Source organism: Trachurus japonicus, unplaced genomic scaffold (assembly GCF_045865225.1).
Source record: "Trachurus japonicus isolate A0001 unplaced genomic scaffold, Traja_1.0 AP030998.1".
Classification (NCBI taxonomy): domain Eukaryota; kingdom Metazoa; phylum Chordata; class Actinopteri; order Carangiformes; family Carangidae; genus Trachurus; species Trachurus japonicus.
In genome coordinates this window covers 89,870-109,387 of record NW_028221131.1, presented here as the reverse complement: position 1 = coordinate 109,387, position 19,518 = coordinate 89,870, and the positions used below count along the sequence as shown (strand labels likewise).

Here is a 19,518-nt window from a genome sequence, read left to right as displayed (position 1 = left end):
GGCTAGACAGGCCAGATAGGTAGAGTCCAGATAGGTAGAGAGAGTCCAGAGGGAACATAGGGCTGAGGGAACATAGGGCTGTGGGAACATAGGCACGCTCCCGTTCGATCTGGTACGAGTTCACGGGTCAGAAGTTACGAGTGGCCGTTATAGTGACTTTCACAGGTAAAACAGGTCGGAAAAACACGAGTGGGTTGCCTGGAACGCTACAAAGTCGTAAGTCGTGACTTGAAGCTGTAATTTACGATTTCAAAAGCCTGCCTCGAACGCAGCATTAGCGAAAACGACCGGACCACTTACTTCTGCTTTAAAACCCAACTCATCAGGACGCGATATTGGACCACCACTCACATTACACAACAAACCGTTAACTGTACTCAACAAGCTGTTATTACAAGGTTTACAACAGATATGACAGACAACCTGGGCCGTGTGTGTGCGTGTATAAGAAAGGGAGGGAGAGAGGAAAAAGTAGGTCAAACCTGCTAGCTGTTAGCTACCGTAGCTCAGGCGTCGGGCTTAGTGATGTTCGATACCACAAATTTGCTTTCCGATCCGATACTGAGTAAAATTCAGGCTGGTATTGGCGGTACCGATCCGATACCGATACTTTGTGCAAATGCACCTGATGTGTCTGGTAAATCTAATAAAATAAAAAAGTACTGTATTTCAAGTCATAGCTTCCTAAGGATGCAAGACTTCAGAGTAACGTCTTTATTTTAAACTATGAACTATGTAGTGGCCTCGTTTAGAATATAGCCGAAAATAGTGTTTCAAACACTAAAAAAATAACATAAGTAAAATAGTAAAACCATGAATTAAATAAGAAAAATGATAAACAAACATATTTTTTTAAATTCATGCATTTATAATATTATTCATAATTTTCCCACAGATATTCCAGACTTCATCTTCACTGTTTGTGGTACTGAAATAGCTCCACACCTGACTCCTCTCCGCTCCGCCATCGACTCTACACAGACTTTGTGAGCAGCTGCATGCCGCTGTGCTCACACGTTACGCACTTAGGTGGAAGAAGAAGTAGTTCCTAGCCTACCAACCGCGTGTCATTTAAACAAGATCTGAATAGTTTAGTTACTTTCCATGTTAATGATGCATAACCACAAATGATTTGAGTATCAAAAGTATCGATATTTTCATTTGAGTCTCGATTCTAGAGCACACAGACCTGGTATCGGAAGTATCGATATTTCAGTATCGATCTGCACATCACTAGTCGGTCTCCCGTCAGGTAAAAGCTGCCGTTTATTCCTCAAATGAAGCTGATGTTGAGCCTCTCCGGTACAGTTCTCCATCACTGCTGCTGAATTAGCTGCTAAACTGTGAATGTACACACCAGAAGAGGCAGAGCAGCTCTGTGCCTCTCCTCTGAAATACAACCAGACGGCCAGTGGTTTCTACGGCCGCTGCCTGACCGGAGGTGAACTCAGATGAGTCGCGTTTATTAGACTATGAAAATCACCAAATGCTGACACATTTAAACCTGTGGTAACGTTATCTGAAATAAAAATAAATAAATAATGAAACCTTTCCAGTCAGCTGCTGTCTCTGACTGGAATGCGTTTACATTACAAAAACACCTTCAACTGGATAACTTCATCTCCATCCCGGCCTTCAAAGACGCCATCTCACACCTTTTTACAGATTCTTGCAGCTGCTTCCCTACTATTTAACCTCCTGAGACCCGAGTTTTGTTCTGGTGTGCATTTTTTATTTCTCCTTGCTATCTGGGATAAGTAGGACCTAATAAGTACAGTACCTAAAGTTTGTCTTTGTACAGGAAGTAGTTTTTGCAAAAAATGATGTCCTCATATGAGGACACTGGGACTATCTCAACATAAAAAAACTGTATTTGCTGTTTGGGACCAGAAGGGCCCAATTTGTGTAAATTCAAAATTTCAGCTTTCTACAATAAGTAGTTCTCTCAAAAATCAGTGTCCTCATACGAGGACAATGACTCCTACTGTATATAGAATACAGTGACATATGGAAGTTCAAAGGGGTCTTATTCTAAAATGCCACATCAGATTGGCCTGATTTTTTCTGAGTGTCATCCTGAGGTCAAGTACTATCAGTCTGAAGTGGAACGGTCAAGTAATAACAAGTAGTTTTTAAGAAATGTGAATCCTCCTGAGACCCTGCATCCTCATACGAGGACATTATTTTTTGCCTCTTTGCACCATGATACTCTCATTTTTAAAAACTTATCTTACCTAGTGACTTATTAGCCACATTTAGGGACACTGCCTGTGCCATCTTGTGGTGATATCACAAAAAAAGACAACAACATGTTACTTTAATAACATAACATAGTCCCAACGTCCTCAAACGAGGACGTGACATTTATTGATGTCCTAGTCTGCTACTATTACTAAAATGTGTCAAATTTTAATGCCATATGAAGACAGAGACATTGTTGTACATAAATACACTGGTTTCATTCATAAAATTTGGATTTAATTCTTATCTTGGTCTTTTATCTTCTGGCAACTGCCATAGAAGGCTCCGGCTGAAATTCCCGCCATTTTTTCCCCCCAAAGAAATTGGTGTAATTTGTGATATCACCATAAGTTGGTGCAGGCAGTGTCCATAAATGTGGCTAATAGGTCAAAGTTTTTAAAAATGGAGTATCATGGTGCTAAGAGGCAAAAATGTAATGTCCTCGTATGAGGACGCAGGGTCTCAGGAGGTTAACTATTTAACTATTGAACCCTTTTCCTCAGTTTCTGCTTGTTGCATGCCCATACCTGCCGCCGTCGGCCGAGGCCACTTTCTGTGACACACTGTTGGTACTAATTACTGAAACTACCTCTGTCTTATGGTGTTTCTACGTTTGTAAATAATCCTTACTGATAATCCTGTCCCTTACTGTGCGTTCACACCAAAAGCTTCCAAAGCGTCACCAGAGGAGAAGTTGAGCCAGGTTTAACTTCAGGGTAATGAGCTATGACGCGGTTCAGCAGCAACCGGCGGCAGCCCGTCAGAATAGAGACGTCCGTCGGCTGCCTTTTTTCCCCTTTTTTTGTATTTCGGCCCCAATGACCAGCGCGATCGAACTTTGACGTCAGTCACTGAAAATATTCGCCGTTTTGGAAGCTGTCTTGTCTGACGCCCACCCTCGAGCGTTTTTGACGCTTTGGAAGCTTTTGGTGTGAACGCACAGTTACCCTCTCTCAACCTTTAGGCTCTCTAAAGAATCCTGTAATGTCTGTAAAAACCTTGGCTATTTACTCTTTTATGCTTGTAAACATCTTGTCTTTTTATGCTTGAATATCCTTGTTATTAACTTTATGCCTTGTTTTCTGCTGAATGTTTGTATAGTTGTGCATATTTGCTATTTTCTTTTAACCTATCTTTTCTCCCTCACAGCCCCCCTCCCCCTCCCCCTCAAGAAGCTTATGCCTCTTGTCAGGCCATCATTGTAAATAAGAACTTGTTCTTAATTGATTCTGCCTGGTTAAATAAAGGTTAAATAAAAAATAAAAATAAAAAAAACCTTAGATTAACTAAAGTTATGTTCACCCTGTCATTTTGGATGGGCCAGTTGTACAAGTGGGTGGGCCCATAACGCCGCGCCTGGTTAACAGTATTCCGTATGTTGTGTGTGTGTGTGTGTGTCATAACAGCCTCTTTGTACTTTTATTTTTGCCAATGACTGACTGACTGATAGAATGATTGTAAATCAACACCGAGTTATTGGGGTATTTTGTTCTTTTCTTTATTTCATTTCATGTCCAGCACTAATTTCCTGTGCGAACAAATACATTAAACTGACTTAAAGCAGCAGTAAGCGATCGATCCAGTGGTTTTGTCTAACTTCCTGTCAGCAGATGGAGTTAGCAGCCCCCGCCCTCGTTATGGATCTATTGGTCCTCGTCCCTACGTCACCACATTCAGGCGCATCCCTTGGCTGCACACACAGAGAGGACTGCCCCTTTATGCCGTTCTCTCTCCTCATTGGATAAAGGTTGTAGGATACAAGGAAAGTTTTCTCCTGGGCTCAGAGCAGAGGGACTGACAGACCCATGTTTTACCCGGTGTGATGTGTAATGCAGAGTTTAGACTGGGGCCTCTCCGCCCCAGAGCGCTGCAGGTGAATGTTGGGGCCCCCGGCAGTTCTGGCCCCTACGACCCCGGAGAGTGGCCATCAGCAGGGCCGGACCCCAGGCCACCACCCCCCAAGACCTGAGCCCTCAACTTTTTATTTCTAGTAGTTTGAATGTTTTTGAAATTTAATACATTATTTTAGTTTGTTTTTATGGAAAAAATTCACATTATAATTTCTTTTTCATTTCTGAGGAAGACTGGAGTCACAGTCGAAACTGTCAAGCAGGTAACATCAGTGCAATAAACCTCGAGATCAAGTATAAACTAGAAAATTTCCTCTCGGGAAATTTTGAATGGGCCACGGGAGCTACTGCGGGTTGTGCCATCTCTGTCAACATGGGAATCAAACCCACGATCTTAAGGTCAAGACAGAGCTGATCAGACAGACACATGATCATCTTTCTATAAGCACTGATATGGAGGAGCTGTAACCACATTAGGTTACCTGTGTGTGTGTGTGTGTGTGTGTGTGTGTGTGTGTGTGTGTGTGTGTGTGTGTGTGTGTGTGTGTGTGTGTGTGTGTGTGTGTGTGTGTGTGTGTGTGTGTGTGTGTGTGTGTGTGTGTGTGTGACTGTAATCACATGAAGCTGGCTCTAGAGTCTGTGTGTGTGTGTGTGACTGACTTGACACATAGTTAGTTAGTAGCTGCATCCTGTGTCAGTCTGATTTAGCTGTGTCTGTGTTTATAAACATTTAAACGAGCGCCAGGTGGATTGTTTATGAAGTTAACGAGCCCTGGCCTGAGGATCAAAGAGGTTACCACGGCGATAGGGGGCCCCCGCAGGCTGAGACAGACAGAAACGTGGAGAAAAACAGCCATTTTCTGCCTCTAAACCGGCCTCACAATTAGGCTTAGCATGAGAAAACGGTAACTCCTATCAGAACAAAACACAGATCAATGTTGCTCTAAGGACTTACTGAAAATTTCGGTACGATTTGGTGTTTCTACAGTAAATATTTTGGCGACGCTGGCAGTTTTAAAACATCAGGCCGTTCTGCTCCTCTCAGAAAATATTTGTATTGGACTCAATGAGGAGCAGGGACAGACGTGGCCGCACTCAGAGGCTGATTCTGTAAGTTCTGTAAGTCTCTCTGATATTTTGAGCACATGACATGAGAGATAACAAGTTTGTCTTACAAATTCTGAAAAAATTATGTCTGTAGAGTGTAAATTGTGGCCGTGGTGGCAATTTATCCAGAAAAAATACAGAATGTTTCTTCACTCTCTCCCACTCTAACCGATGATGTCACGCACTCTGACACGAACATTCTGTCCAATACACACCCATTATAATCTCATAATTTCTCCAAAAATGATCATGGTCATTGATCATGGATTGATCAAAAACTATATGACCTATCAAAACGTGGAGTAATACGACAATACACAAGACTTGTGTCTACTGTTTAAAGTTTAAATGGAGTCTCTAGATGAAAGTATGCCTGAGCAGTAGACTTTTGTTAAACTCCAATGATTGGTCTTTTTCGCTCTTTTTTTCCCGCCCGTCCCATTGACTTACATGCAAAAATTTTGCGCAGTAAATCGCGACTTACGTCGCGAATAATTCGTACACTGTTGAGAAAAGTAATAGCACACCGATCCCGATCAGGACGCACATTTTGATATATAATTTGTCCTGCAACTCTTCGAGTTGCAGGACTAGTAGCGAACCGAAAGTTGGCCGGAAGTGGAAAAATAATAAGAAAAAATCCACACAATAACAGTAGTGCCCGGGCTTCGCCCGGGCACTGGTCCCTGCAGCTATTTCATAGCTGTTGGGACCAGTGCCCGGTGCGATTGCCCGTGGCCCTAATAACACACAGTACAGATCAAACAGTGACTTCCTTTTACTGAGCACATGGTTTTAAATTTCAAATAAACACAAAAAGGCGAAAAAAAATAAACAAAGTAAATGAAGAGTAAAAAACTGAAAAAGGTTTTGATGCTCCACGATGCTTATTGGCTCTTTAATCACTCTTGAATGCTGGAGCTGCGGAGAACAACACATAAAATAAAAAATCAGTAGATTAAATCATTGGCACAAAATACAGGTTTCTTGTTTGTGCATTAAGTTATGTTACACATGAGATCTAACTTAGAGTGTCTCATGTAGCCCAATGAGTAAGAAATGAAGACATTCCACCTACCAAGACCTCTCCTGACTTGGGTGTGCAGGAGTTCTGTCACAGTTGGTGCCGGGACAGGAGGGAGCAGACCAAGCCTTCTGGGGTCATCAGGCCCAGGTGACCTCTTCCTGGGCATCCCCTTCCCAGCCAGTCTCTTCTGAAGAATCCTTTCTTGCAACTCTGGGATGTATGCATATGTTTTTGCAGCCTTCACAGTGCAGAGCATGTACATGATATACTGCTTAAAGCTTCTTGTTATTACACTGCTCGTTTTCTTCTTAGAAATAAACCTTTACTTTCTCCAAAAAATGATAATCAAGTAGTTTCCAAACCATGAAAACTTACAATGAATTTTTGGTACGAATCTGCCTCTTTGCAACACCACCAAAAGTGGTTGACGATGTCCTTCAACCAGTGGTTTAAGCTGGACTGACCTTTCACCTGTGCAGCCTAGGATGTAAAGATAAAACAGTCATCAAAACAAACCACAAGTTAGATTATCATGGTAAAAGTGTTGGTAATAAAAACTACACTTACAGAATGGATCCTTTTGGCCAAATTCTTGGCACCATGCCACATGTCCAAGCTGTGATGCATCCCAAGGTCTTTGTACCTTCCTTTGTCTGATTCAGCAAAATTAAATGAAAATTACTGACAGTAAATAAAGTTGATTTTCCAAACAAATACATAAAACGATGACTAATATTATTTTTTCCTGTAGGATTACTAAAAAAAAGTTCAATACTTACTCATTAGGGCAGAGATGAAGGAGAAGCCAAGATTTTTCCCCCCAGTCTGTGCCTCTTACTGGGGGTGGAGGTGCTCAGACCCATGTAGCTAAAAAGATGAGTGTTTTATCATAAATGAGTGGCTCGACACACAATTCTGTTCTCTCAGTACAGATCAAGTTGTATTAGAAGTTATGGTAACGTTAGCTGTTGACTAGGGATGGACATATCAGATGGAATAACGTTGTGCATGATATTTTACCGAACTGTCCTTCATTGTTGCATCCGCTTTTTAACGTTATCTAGTTTATGACGATATACATGCAAAGACCTAAAGAGGACTCCGCTTAGTATCAAATGTAAGATTTCGTATTGTCCAGCAGCTGCTGGCAAACGCGCCGACAGCGGCTGGACATGGAGCCGACAGCGGCTGGACATGGAGCGGACAGCGGCTGGACATGGAGCGGACAGCGGCTGGACATGGAGCCGACAGCGGCTGGACAGCGGCACGCTGGACCAGATGCCCGTACCAGGACAGTGCTAATGCTGCTAGCGTTAGCTGTGCTGCTATGATCCAAATGTATAACGTTATTACTCGACAGTTCAAAGTATTAGAAATGTCCATCCCCGTCGAGCTATGATGCTAACTTTGTTAGCCAGGCTTACCTGTCTTCCTTTCGGCTTCCTCTCGGCTTTCAGCTCTCTCCATCTTTCAAATGCATCTCCTATGTAGACTCTGGCTTTGCCTGGTGTTTTATCTTGGCGTTTCTGCGAGTCATAACGAGGTCTTTTAGCTTTCGTTGCCTCAGCCGTTGTAGCTCAGTCCAAAGATAGCGTCTTAGTCTCGTAACTGGCAACCAAACAGACAAACAAACTTGTGAGCACCTGTAAACATGTGTAACTCGAATTAAACATGTTCGCAGTTGTATGGCTATGGCCGTTGTGTGTGCAATGGTACAGCTTGGTAGATATTATGTGCGAATGTTTGTGACCGGCATGTCTGAATTAATAGAGGTATAGTTTATTATGTGCGAATGTATATGTATATATACCATGTCATTCTTTAATTTTCTCTTTTACTTTTTACTTTAATCCGATGCGCTATACTATGCAATACACCTGGCACTTTAAACTGAGTGCACTTTAGGGCACCGTGCAATACAACTTGGTACCTATGTACTCCTGCACTTTAGCACCTGTCACTTTGGCCCAGCACTTTGCACTTTATTTCCCAAACTGTCCAGGTTCCATTACTGGCTTGAGTATCTGACCTGTTTTTTACTTTGTCGTCTACTTGTCATGCTGTGTAACTGTGTTCCCCTGTTACTGTATTGTATTTATGTCCTGGGACTCCGGATGGAAATTAGCATCGATGCTATAATCCGGCACATTTACATGTTTCTTATATGTACATTGATGTGCGATGTCCCAGTCAAATAAACAAATAAAGTAAAGTAAAGTAACCTGTGGTTGCTCGGCAGCTGAGACTCTACTGACTGCAATGATTTATAGACGGCGGTAGGTGGCGCCACATGCCAAAACATGATTTCAAAACATAAACATGATTTCAAAACATAAACATGATTTGCGGTCCGCAAAAGATTTTTTTAAATGCGAATATCTTGGCTGTAGGATTGTTGTTGGTGAGTTCAGTATGTTATATGAACATTATTCCCGAGTCTCTGTTACATATTAGGATGATTTTATAGCCAGTTGCTTTAGATTTCTTACATACGGTACCTTTAAATTTTCAGGCTGCTAATTAGCAAGGGGGTTCTGGGTTCGAACCCACCGGCTGGGGCCCTCCTCTCGTCAGTGAAGTGACCCTAGTGCAGGATAAGCGGTGTAGAAAATGACCACTGAATACCTAGTGGTCAGTGAATGACATATGAAAGGTTTGAATTTGCCAACAACCACCTAAAGGTCGTGAGTAACTCTACGCAGCCTTTCATGTGTGTAACACTGAGGAGTGAGCTTTCATTGGTCCACTCTGCTGTGTAGCCCAGATTGGTGGCTCATCTTCTGAGCCATCTTCTGTAACTTTCTCCCTTCACCCAAAAGGATCTCTGGAGCTCAGCTTTTTTTGTGTTTTGGGTTCTTTGTTACCTTTCTAACCAACTCTCACCAACTCCGCCAACTGTTCAGTTTGGCTGGATGGCCAGCTCTACCAAGAGTCCTGGTTGAGCCAAACCTTTGATGGAGGCCACTGTGCTCTTAGAAACAAGAAGTGCAGCAGGTTTTCTTTTGTAGCCTTGTCCAGATCTGTGTCCTGCTACAATTATGTCTCTGTGTTTACCGCAGATGCATCTGTGCAGTTGCAACTGTCAAGAGTTACAAGATCTCTGAAATCATCCAACAAAGGATTGCCCATTCTAGTAATAGATGATCAATTTACTACATTCATTAACTTCATTTATTTTATAATAACTTTGGAATGATAAGGCTCCAGTGCTTCTCTACCCCTTCCAGATGCTTTTGCGTCTTTGCACAACTAATCCATAATAATACTGTAATGCATGTTTTATACACATCATTTGGAAGGTTACTGGTCAGAGCACAAATTAAAAGCAGATTCAGGTTATACAATGGCCTAAAAAGAGCAAATTAGCTACCATCAATTTCTTCTTAAGACTTCAGAAAAATGACACTTTTCATCATATAATTTGATCAAGAGAATATGGTTATTTTTATGGATATTTCAAAAAATTCTGGTGGGCTCCTAGGCTAAAATCGTAGAGTAGGTACTGACGTAGCCTCCTGCCAAATTTCATGCTTTTATCCGCTCCGTAACGGTAAGCCCAAAAAATGGTGCTAAGCCCCCTGACTATTATATCCATATTCAAAACAATAGACGGTAGGCGGTCTAACACGGTGACGCAGTGATGACAGGTATTTGCTTTGCCCCTCGCGCACCACCCTGCCCTCCCGCTGCGAAAGAGAAAGGCTCAGAGGCAATTATCCCTGGACCCGTTGAAACGGCCGTTGTTGTTATTTGTCTCATATACGTATATATATACCATACACTGTAATCAAACAGGCTACACCTAATGATGTTGATTTAAAAATACCCCCTGTTTGAACTGCTTTCATTAAAGCAGAAGTAAGCGATCCAGTGGTTTTGGCTAATGCTGCGTTCCAGATCGAACTGGTACGACTTCAGAGTTAGCAGCCCCCGCCCTCGTCATGGATCTATTGGTCCTCGTCCCTACGTCACCACATTCAGGCGCATCCCTTGCACTGTAAAAAAAAAAATGTTGTTTTTACAGGAAAACGCTGGCAGCTGGGGTTACCAGAGAATTCCTGTAAAAATTACAGCAGCACAGTAGATAACTTTACGGTCAAAATATGTAAATTGATTTACAGTGAATTAAATTACATCTGAATCACATTAAAAAACTGTTAAGTATACAAAAAAAACGTGTTAATTTCGCATAACGGTGTTGTATATAAACAGACCAATTCCTGTATTTTTTACATGTAATAGTTGCTTATTGTGCATCAATAAATGATAAAATTAACAGGGAAATATCAAACAAAAAACAAATTTAAACTGGTAGAACAACAGTAAAACTTTGCATTTTAAATGGAGCTGTTCTGTATATTATACATAAAATCTATTCATAATATGCTGTATTTTTATGTTTTAATAATCCAGTTATTATGTAAAATTTCAAATATAAAACCTGCAAAATTATTTCTACTATGTGTACACCAAAACAAAAATACATCTTGAGAAAAGACAAGAGGAAAATATCACTTTTGGAACATTTATTTAACATCCATCATTAATAGTTCAAAACAATTTGGATTTTTTTTTTTCCTCTTCTTTTTTTAATACAACATGCAAAGAAGGAACATGTAATGGATCTTTTGACTGAATACAGGTTGAAATACTTCAGAAGATTAGCCTCTTTAAATCTGGACATTTGTTTAAGTGCCAGGTGCCCAACAACAACCGACACTCCCTGTCTGGAATGTTCAACAGTATATGGCATAAAACAATTGGGAGCAAGTGCTTGCACAACAGTTTGGCAGTATGGCATGAAACTTATCTCCATGGAGACAATCAGATGATGCCAACAGGCCAAGTTACAGGTTTGGTGAGGTGAGCCCCCTCACAGTAAGAATGTTAATGTTTTTTTGTTTTTTTTTTTTGCAATAAAACAGTTCTAATTGAATAAATGCAAGATAGATAAGTTTTGTACCATAATGTGGAACAATCCTGCAAAGAATGAACATCTTCATGAAACAAGCAGGTGGCCAGAAAAAGTCACATAGTACACCATTAAGACTTTAAAACATTAAAACAAAAATGACATATTGTGCCTTAATTACAACAATACACAGTGGGTTTAACCCTCCTGTTGTCCTCCTGGGTCAAGGAAGAAAGGAAGGAAGGACAGAGGGAAAGAAGGAAGGTAAAAAGGAAGGATGGAGGAAGGGAACAGATTGGGTAAATTTGACCCAACCCAGAAGGACAACAGGACCTCTTCTCAAACAAACAGCCAGAGTCCACAGTTTTTAGCAGACCCAAGGGGATTCAAGGATTTCAGATCTGCCAACAACTCTGAGAAAACTTTGGCTATTCCGAAATGTTTCAGGTCATTCTCAATACACAACAAGACTAAAAACATATTATCAGTGTTTGAACGCAAATGAATGGGTAAATTTGCTACTGAAAGATAGACTGCAAGAACTTTGTGTGTCTTTTTAGCAGAACCGAGGGGATTCACAATTTCAAATGAATCTTGGTACAAAATCAGTTTGAGGCTTTCAGGGTTTTCATTAAAGAACTTGTGAAATTTGAAATTTTGTCCAAAGGCTCATATTTTTTAATAAAGAACTTACTTTTGTTATTGTGTAGGCTTGACCTAGCTCGTGCACATTTTGCATTTCCTCAACAATTAGTAGAGGCAGGAATAAGCAGCTGACTTTGCAGTATAAGGTAAAAGAGACACATGTTTCTAAGAGAAGACTGACTATCGTTCTCTGGCATATCACTGGCATGCACAACAACAACCGACACTCCCTGTCTGGAATGTTCAACAGTATATGGCATAAAACAATTGGGAGCATTTTTACCTCCAGAAGATTAGGCTCTTTAAATCTGGACATTTTTGTCTCAAATTTTAAGTGCTTGCACAACAACCCAATTCACAACAAGAACCCACACTCTCCCTGGTGTTCCACAGTATGGCATGAAACTTATCTCCATGGAGACAATCAGGTGATGCCAACAGGCCAAGTTACAGGTCTGGTGAGGTGAGCCCCCTCACAGTAAGAATGTTAATGTTTTTTTTGCAATAAAACAGTTCTAATTGAATAAATGCAAGATAGATAAGTTTTATACCATAGTGTGGAACAATCCTGCAAAGAAAGAACATCTTCATGAAACAAGCAGGTGGCCAGAAAAAGTTACATAGTACACCATTAAGACCTGGAGATTATTACAACAATACACATGGGTTTAACAAAGCCTACCTCTTCTCAAACAAATAGCCAGAGTCCACAGAAAGAGTCCACATTTAGGCTCAACGCCACTCGTGATCGGAGAGTTCCTGTATCAGGGTGAGGACTCGTGGGTTCACGTTGAGAGCACGCTTGGAGTTTTTATTCTCTACTTTGGTTCCTTTTTCTGGATTTATGGAGAAAAAACACCTGTAGAATAAAAGCATATTAAAGCATATTAAGCATTTTCTTCTTGTAATTCCTTGCACAAAATCAAAGTCTTTTGCTCTGGGAAGACTGCTTGTCTCACTGTTCGTACTTTTTTCCGTGATTACTTTGATAGTTTGAGAGCTAAAATATGTTTGCTCTGCGTGTATGTTCGTGTGAGCTGTGCGACGCCATAAAGGACAATGTGAAAAGTTGAGGTAGGCGCTACTCAGTAATATTGACAAGTAAAAACAACCAACCATGTAAAAAAAACCTTTCCAGACTTTGGATTTTGATTGGATAGGTTTTAGTAATGTAATGTAATGTTAAAGGCATATTTCGTCTGGTTAAGTTTCATAACTACAACACCTTCGTTCCTGGACCTGCACCAAAGGGTTACGACCAGGACCTCAGAGCCAGACTCCAGGTCCCAGAGTCCCAGGTCAGAGAAATGAGTAAGCCATGTTTACTCACCGCTGAAGAAACTCCAGAGTTGAAGCCAGCTCAGATGGATAATGGATATTGAAACAGTAGTAGCTCCCAAACATGAGGCACAATGCAGGGATGAAGGAGGAGATGTTTGTGTTGGTAAGGTTCCGATCCAGACTCAGCATGTACCTTGTTGAGGAATAGCAGGACTGTCCTATTAACAAAATATTTAACAGGTTATATTAATAAGTGCTGCACTCACATGACAAAATCTATAAACAGTGCAATAAAAAAAAAAGAGAGATATGAAAACAGACTTACCACAGACAATAACAGCGGGTGTCAGAGGCACTTGCTCCAGTTGGACCTCTTCTGCCAGACATGTATCTTCGACATGGAAGAACATGGACTCCTCCTTCTCGTCGAAGTAGCTGAGCAGAAGCAGGAGCATCTCTATGACATCATCTGAACAGCTGCTCCGTGGTCCCCGCATCCTCTGAAGCCTTGCATAATTCTGAAGGAACTTCTTGTTCTTGTTGACACAAACTGTGGTCAAGTAGTCGTGAAGCCTTTTTCCCTTCAAATCCAAATTTCGTGTGAATGTCTCTTTTAGGTCAATCCCAGTGAGTTCCATGAAGTGTACTGACATGCCAAGTTCATCAAACAAAAACGGCCACTCCTCTCTCAGGCATTTGATACTTTTTCCCTGGTTGACATGCTGACGCTGTGTGTAAAAAGTGGACTTCATTAGACATTTTACCTCCTCTGGATTGGCATCAGAGTTTTGGAACATCATCTTGAGTTTTTCCATCTTTTGCTGCTGGCTTTCTTGAGTTTCTTCAAGTGGCAGGAATTTCACATTCCATTTAATGCATCCGTAAGTGTCCTGCATTGCTGCTCTCTCTTCTATTGGGATCTCGTCTGTGTGGTCTGAGTCATTCTGATGTTTTCTTTTTCTTATTTTGGGGGTCGAAGTGCGCCTCACATTTTCAATTCTGTTTTGCAATTGTTTTACGAGGGAATGGTAACCTGCTCCAACAACATCACCCTCTATTACATCTTGCAGAGATTTGGGAAATTTTGCCACCATTTTTTTTGCAACATCAGTTGAATGCTTTTTACCTACATGAGGGCATTTTTCCATCATCTCAGTCACAACAATACGGACCATTTGCCTCCTCAGTTTTGGGCCTGGCCTTTTCCCCCTCTCCAAAGAATGCATCACTTCCTCAGGAAATTTACTCCATGGAATTTCAAAGTTGTCTTCCCACTGTGTGTCAAGTCCTGGGCTGCTGGAGGAGGTTGACGGTGAACTTCGGGGTGAAACAGAGAGCGATGACAGCGACTGGATAGGTGAGGCTTCCACAGATGATAGTGAGCTGTTCTCTGGAGTTTGGTCTTTAAATGACAAAAAAGAAGCTTTCTGGCTTGGATAGGTCTTAATGCTGTCATCAAATCAGTCTCTGTTACGAAGCGTAGATCATCATACGTCTCGACTCCAATGGACTGCAAGTGCTCTTCCAGGATGTTTTTGTTTACTGCTTGAAGTTCTGGTAGGACTTCTGTGATGGCGACATCTAGGAAGGTTTGCTCCGAGTCACTCATACTTGCACTGAAGAAGAAATGCCACCTTCAAACAGAACAGAAAAAAATATAGTATTTAGTCAGTACATACAGTACGCTTAACACTTAACAGAGCAGGGAGATGCATCAGCTAACACTATTTGCAGTGAGAAGTAACTGAGCTTTGATTGGACTTTATTTTTCCACAATACTGTGTTTTAGTGGTATGACTTGGTATCCATCAAGAATGTATGATACCAGAGGATAGAAATCGGGCAGGTCATTAATGTTGATGCACTGTAACCCAAGACTGTCCTTTGTCACAGAGTACAGATGGTATTCTGAGAGGAAGATACCTTTGTGGATATCCATCAAAACATACACAGATGTGTCATTTTTAATCAAGATGAGTAGAAGTTCACCAAACTCCATATACTCATTATTTCTGTACACAAGAAACTGTCCTTTTTTATATGCAGTGCCCTTGTACTGAATGTCTGTGGTAACTGTGGTGTTACTTTCTGAAAAGGCTAACTCCCTGACTGCATGTTTAATAGTGTCACTGTAGAGGCTGGGATAAAACGCACAGCTGTCCTTCACTTGCAGTAGTTTACTGCATTCTTGCCCAGCTAAAAGATATGCCTGATACATCTGATGACGCTCTGACAAAGTTTGACAAATGTTTTTGAAGTTTTTGAGGTGTCTGGCACATCTTTTAAAATAACTGTGCTTGCTTTCGAACCTAAGCGTCCATAACCTAATCAATGGACCAAATTTCAAGAACAGTGCTGAATAGTGGCGCAAATAGTGGTGCTTGGGTTTTAGTTGATTTTCAGGAAACAACATCTTTCTCAACTCCAAATATTCCTGGATCAAAGTGTCAAGATATGCTATCTGGGACAAGGAAATGTTCTGAGCACAAATAAGATCCATAATGTCTTTTAGCTGGAGAACTAACTGCCATACTTCATCCTCATGGTTTTGCACTTTGTCACCAATCAAAACTGGTAGCAATCTCAAAAGGTTCCAGTTTTGAATGGCTTGTCCTGATAACTTGGCTCTGTCAGGGTTCACAGCACATGGTTTTGTCTGTGCTTCGGATCCTTTATACTTAAACTGTTTGATGCGCCTGTTTAAGAGTGAGTATGTGAACCATTTTTTCTTTTTTATAATGTTTTTCAGGTACAGTGCTAGATCATATGACAAGACTCCCTCAAAAAGGTCATGACCTAAGCAAGGCGGGAGACCAGGCTGGGAAACGTGAAAAGACTCAAGGGTATTAAAGACAGAGTTTACCTTTATTCCTCTGACGCCTTGGAGGTTTTCAGCCTGGAGATCAGCAACAGCCGTGTCATACCTCTCTGGGGTGCGTGGGGGACCACAGGCATTCGGATCAGCCACGAACTCACTTCTTGTGATTTCACAGTACCTGCAAAAATATTTAGAACAGCTGAAATTCTCGGTAAACCCACCTATGTAGTGAGAACCCAAGTTATCCCCAGCAATGCAATAAAGACCACCTTTCACTGTTTCTCCATCTAGATTTATTCCATCTGTCTCCAAGGATTTCAGATCTGCCAACAACTCTGAGAAAACTTTGGCTATTCCGAAATGTTTCAGGTCATTCTCAATACACAACAAGACTAAAAACATATTATCAGTGTTTGAACGCAAATGAATGGGTAAATTTGCTACTGAAAGATAGACTGCAAGAACTTTGTGTGTCTTTTTAGCAGAACCGAGGGGATTCACAATTTCAAATGAATCTTGGTACAAAATCAGTTTGAGGCTTTCAGGGTTTTCATTAAAGAACTTGTGAAATTTGAAATTTTGTCCATCATATAAATCCCTAAAAACCTCTCCATCCGGTTCTCTAAACTGTTGTGACTGTGCATTCCTCCCTAAATGTGACTGTAAAAAGCTCTTCAGAGTTTCGGCCACTGGTATGTAGTAGGCATATTTTTGTGTCATGTTCTCATCCATTCCCAATGCCACTTTTTGGGGTTCTGTGTATTTAAACATTTTTGTGAATGTCCGATTTCTAGAGTATGTTGTTCTTAATGGTCCCTGATGACAGGCAGAGAACAAATCTGACTCTTTAATGCAGTCACAGATTTTAGTGACTGCTTCATCTGATAGGCTCAAATCATTTTTTAATAAAGAACTTACTTTTGTTATTGTGTAGGCTTGACCTAAGTCATGCACATTTTGCATTTCCTCAACAATAGTCTGTATAGTAGAGGCAGGAATAAGCAGCTGACCTTGCAGTTTAAGGTAAAAGAGACACATGTTTCTAAGATAAGACTGACTATCGTTCTCTGGCATATCACTAGCTGCACTAGTTGTTGGCATGGCTTCATGTGTGTTTTCTGAATCATCTGTAGTGTCAATGACATCTGGGGGATGAGGGCGAGTTTCTCTGTACACGTCATCAATACTTTCAGGGGAGCATGCTTTATGCTTCCTACACATGTGAGAAGTAAATGATGACTTTTTTGTAAACAACTGCTTACAAACACTTACTGGACAGGACACAGACCTGCCCTCTCCAATATGATCATTTAAGTGAGACACTAGCTCTCTCACTGTGTGAAAATGACAGGCACATAAGGAAACTGCACATTTTAAATCTGCAACAACAGCTTTAGCAGCTTGTGGTGCAGGTGCATTGTGCACACGATAAAAATGGCCCTTAAATGCTGAGTAAGTGGTAAATGTTTTACTACAGTTGGCGCCAACACATTTGAAAAGACAACGTGGCTCATTCCTATGCACTCTGCAATGTAGTACATAGCCCTTTAATGTATTCAATTTCTTTTTACAAAAGATGCAGGTGATCATTTTTAAGATTTTAAGTGTTTGCCTGTGCTTTTCCGCTTAACTAAGTTATCACGAATTGATAGCTAGCAAGTACTGGTCTTAACTTGTGCTAGCTTACACCATGTGCTTTTGTACATTTCCCTTTGGTCTCGAAAAAAAAGTAGGCAAAGCTTACCGTGCAAACTTTCGATTTTCCGATTAAACAGCAGCAGGTCCTCCACAAAACTTGTGTTAAAATCCTAGATTCGTCCTAAAAACTTTTAAAATGACAGTGGTCCGAAGATTTCTGCTCCGCTCCGCTCCTGTGCTCTGTCCAGCAAGCGCTGTCGCTACCCGATCCGCGACGCTACCGGATCCGTGACAGCCACGTACGGCAACTCCACTTGGACAAACTTAGTTGAATTGACTTAGGATCACTGCCCTATGTGCGTCGCCACAGACGGTTTATCTTTTTATTTATTTTTTTAAATACTTTATTAGTAATGTAAGTTGAGGGTTGGTTGTGGTGGTCTGGATCTTGATGCTCAGAAAACAGGAACACAGGCGGACTTTTAATGTTTACTGTCCTCTTTTCTCGCCGGCCTCATCACCATGACAACCACAAACAATTACAACTACCACAACACTCACTGAATAAACGAGTCTGCCGCGGCTGTATTATGACGGACCTACGCGGTTTTTATTTTATTTTATTTTATTTTATTTTTTTAATCATTTTCACAGTACCGTATTTTAATTTCACAGAACTTAAAGCATGTACGCACATCGGGCAGTGCCCAAATGAAGTTTGTCCAAGTGGAGTTGCCGTAGGCAGCTGTCCAAGATGGCGGCCGGTCTGCGCATGCGCAGACCAGTTTTGTCACGGATCCGGTAGCGTCGCAGATCGGGTAGCGACAAGCGCCACTGCAGCTCTGGCTCGCTCGTTAGTGACGTCAGCTGCAGCCGTTAACGAGGAGCTTCTCCCGCTCCTTCCGCCCTCACGTCACTATCCAATCAGAGACGAGCTTCAGCTGCGCACTTTGAAATTCAAAAAAAAAAAAAAAAAATTCAAGTTTTTTTTTTTCTTTTTTAATTCAAAATTACGCGGACTGTACAATGAGAAAGAAGTAGCCTACAACTACAAGTCTGCGGTTAGAGGAGGTTGTTTAGCCTGTGGTAATGATGACACAATGCTTAAATTATCAATATTATTTTATCAATCATATTTATCAATAGCTGTAAGGTGAGGAGGGAAACAAAAAATCTTCCAAACAAATTATTATAATTGTAGCCTATATTTTTGTATATGAATAGGCCTATAGGGAGCCTCTCAGGTTCACAATGATTTTTTTTTTGGTGTGAAAACATTTTTATTACCTCAATTTGCATTGTTTCATCAATCATGTTAAAAGTACAGCATACACTTGTAAAGTGACTTACACTTTTTTTTTGTATTTTTCAAAACAAACTGAATAAAACTATAGTTTTTACAAAATTTGCATATCAAATTAACAAAATTGTTTTGTTATGAGTATTACAACATTTGTCAGTTTTTGTTACCAATATTTGTAGTTTTCACAACTAAATTTGATTCTAATCACATGTTGTTGTTGTAAATATAACAAAAACATTCTGTTCAATAGTTTATAAAAGTTCACTGTAATTTAAACAAAAAATATATGTTTTTGCGTTTACAATACTTTTCTGTAGTGATTTTACATAGTTTTTATGTAAATTTCACAGTCATTTCTTACAGTGTGGCTGCACACACAGAGAGGACTGCCCCTTTATGCCGTTCTCTCTCCTCATTGGATAAAACTTGTAGGATACAAGGAAAGTTTTCTCCTGGGCTCAGAGCAGAGCAGAGTGACTGACAGACCCGTGTTTCAGACCAAACACTCTATAGAAGTGATTGCTGTCGGAAGATATAACTATTTAAGACTTAGATTAACACAAATATATCACTTACTTCTGCTTTAAACCAACACTAAGGAACTTTTCAACCTTCATATTTTCATAACTTTTGTGATCGTACATCGACTTCCAACAAGTTGAATGACACCTCTGTCATGGCCTGAGGGGGTCTGTA

General features: G+C 40.7%; 1 long non-coding RNA gene across 2 annotated transcripts; it reads right to left on the bottom strand.

The window, feature by feature from the left end:
- Positions 1–10,734: 10,734 nt before the first annotated feature.
- On the bottom strand, positions 10,735–17,775 carry LOC146959855 (uncharacterized). Of its 2 annotated transcripts, XR_015035579.1 has the most exons (6): positions 17,626–17,775; positions 15,927–16,059; positions 13,389–14,697; positions 13,113–13,281; positions 11,985–12,641; positions 10,735–10,944 (listed from the first exon to the last, which is right to left on the bottom strand). It is a non-coding gene; the product is annotated as an uncharacterized LOC146959855 (long non-coding RNA). The 2 variants fall into 2 exon arrangements; XR_015035580.1 differs by lacking the exon at positions 15,927–16,059 and having other exon boundaries at positions 10,735–10,948; positions 11,998–12,641; positions 13,389–14,465; positions 17,626–17,769.
- Positions 17,776–19,518: the final 1,743 nt, after the last annotated feature.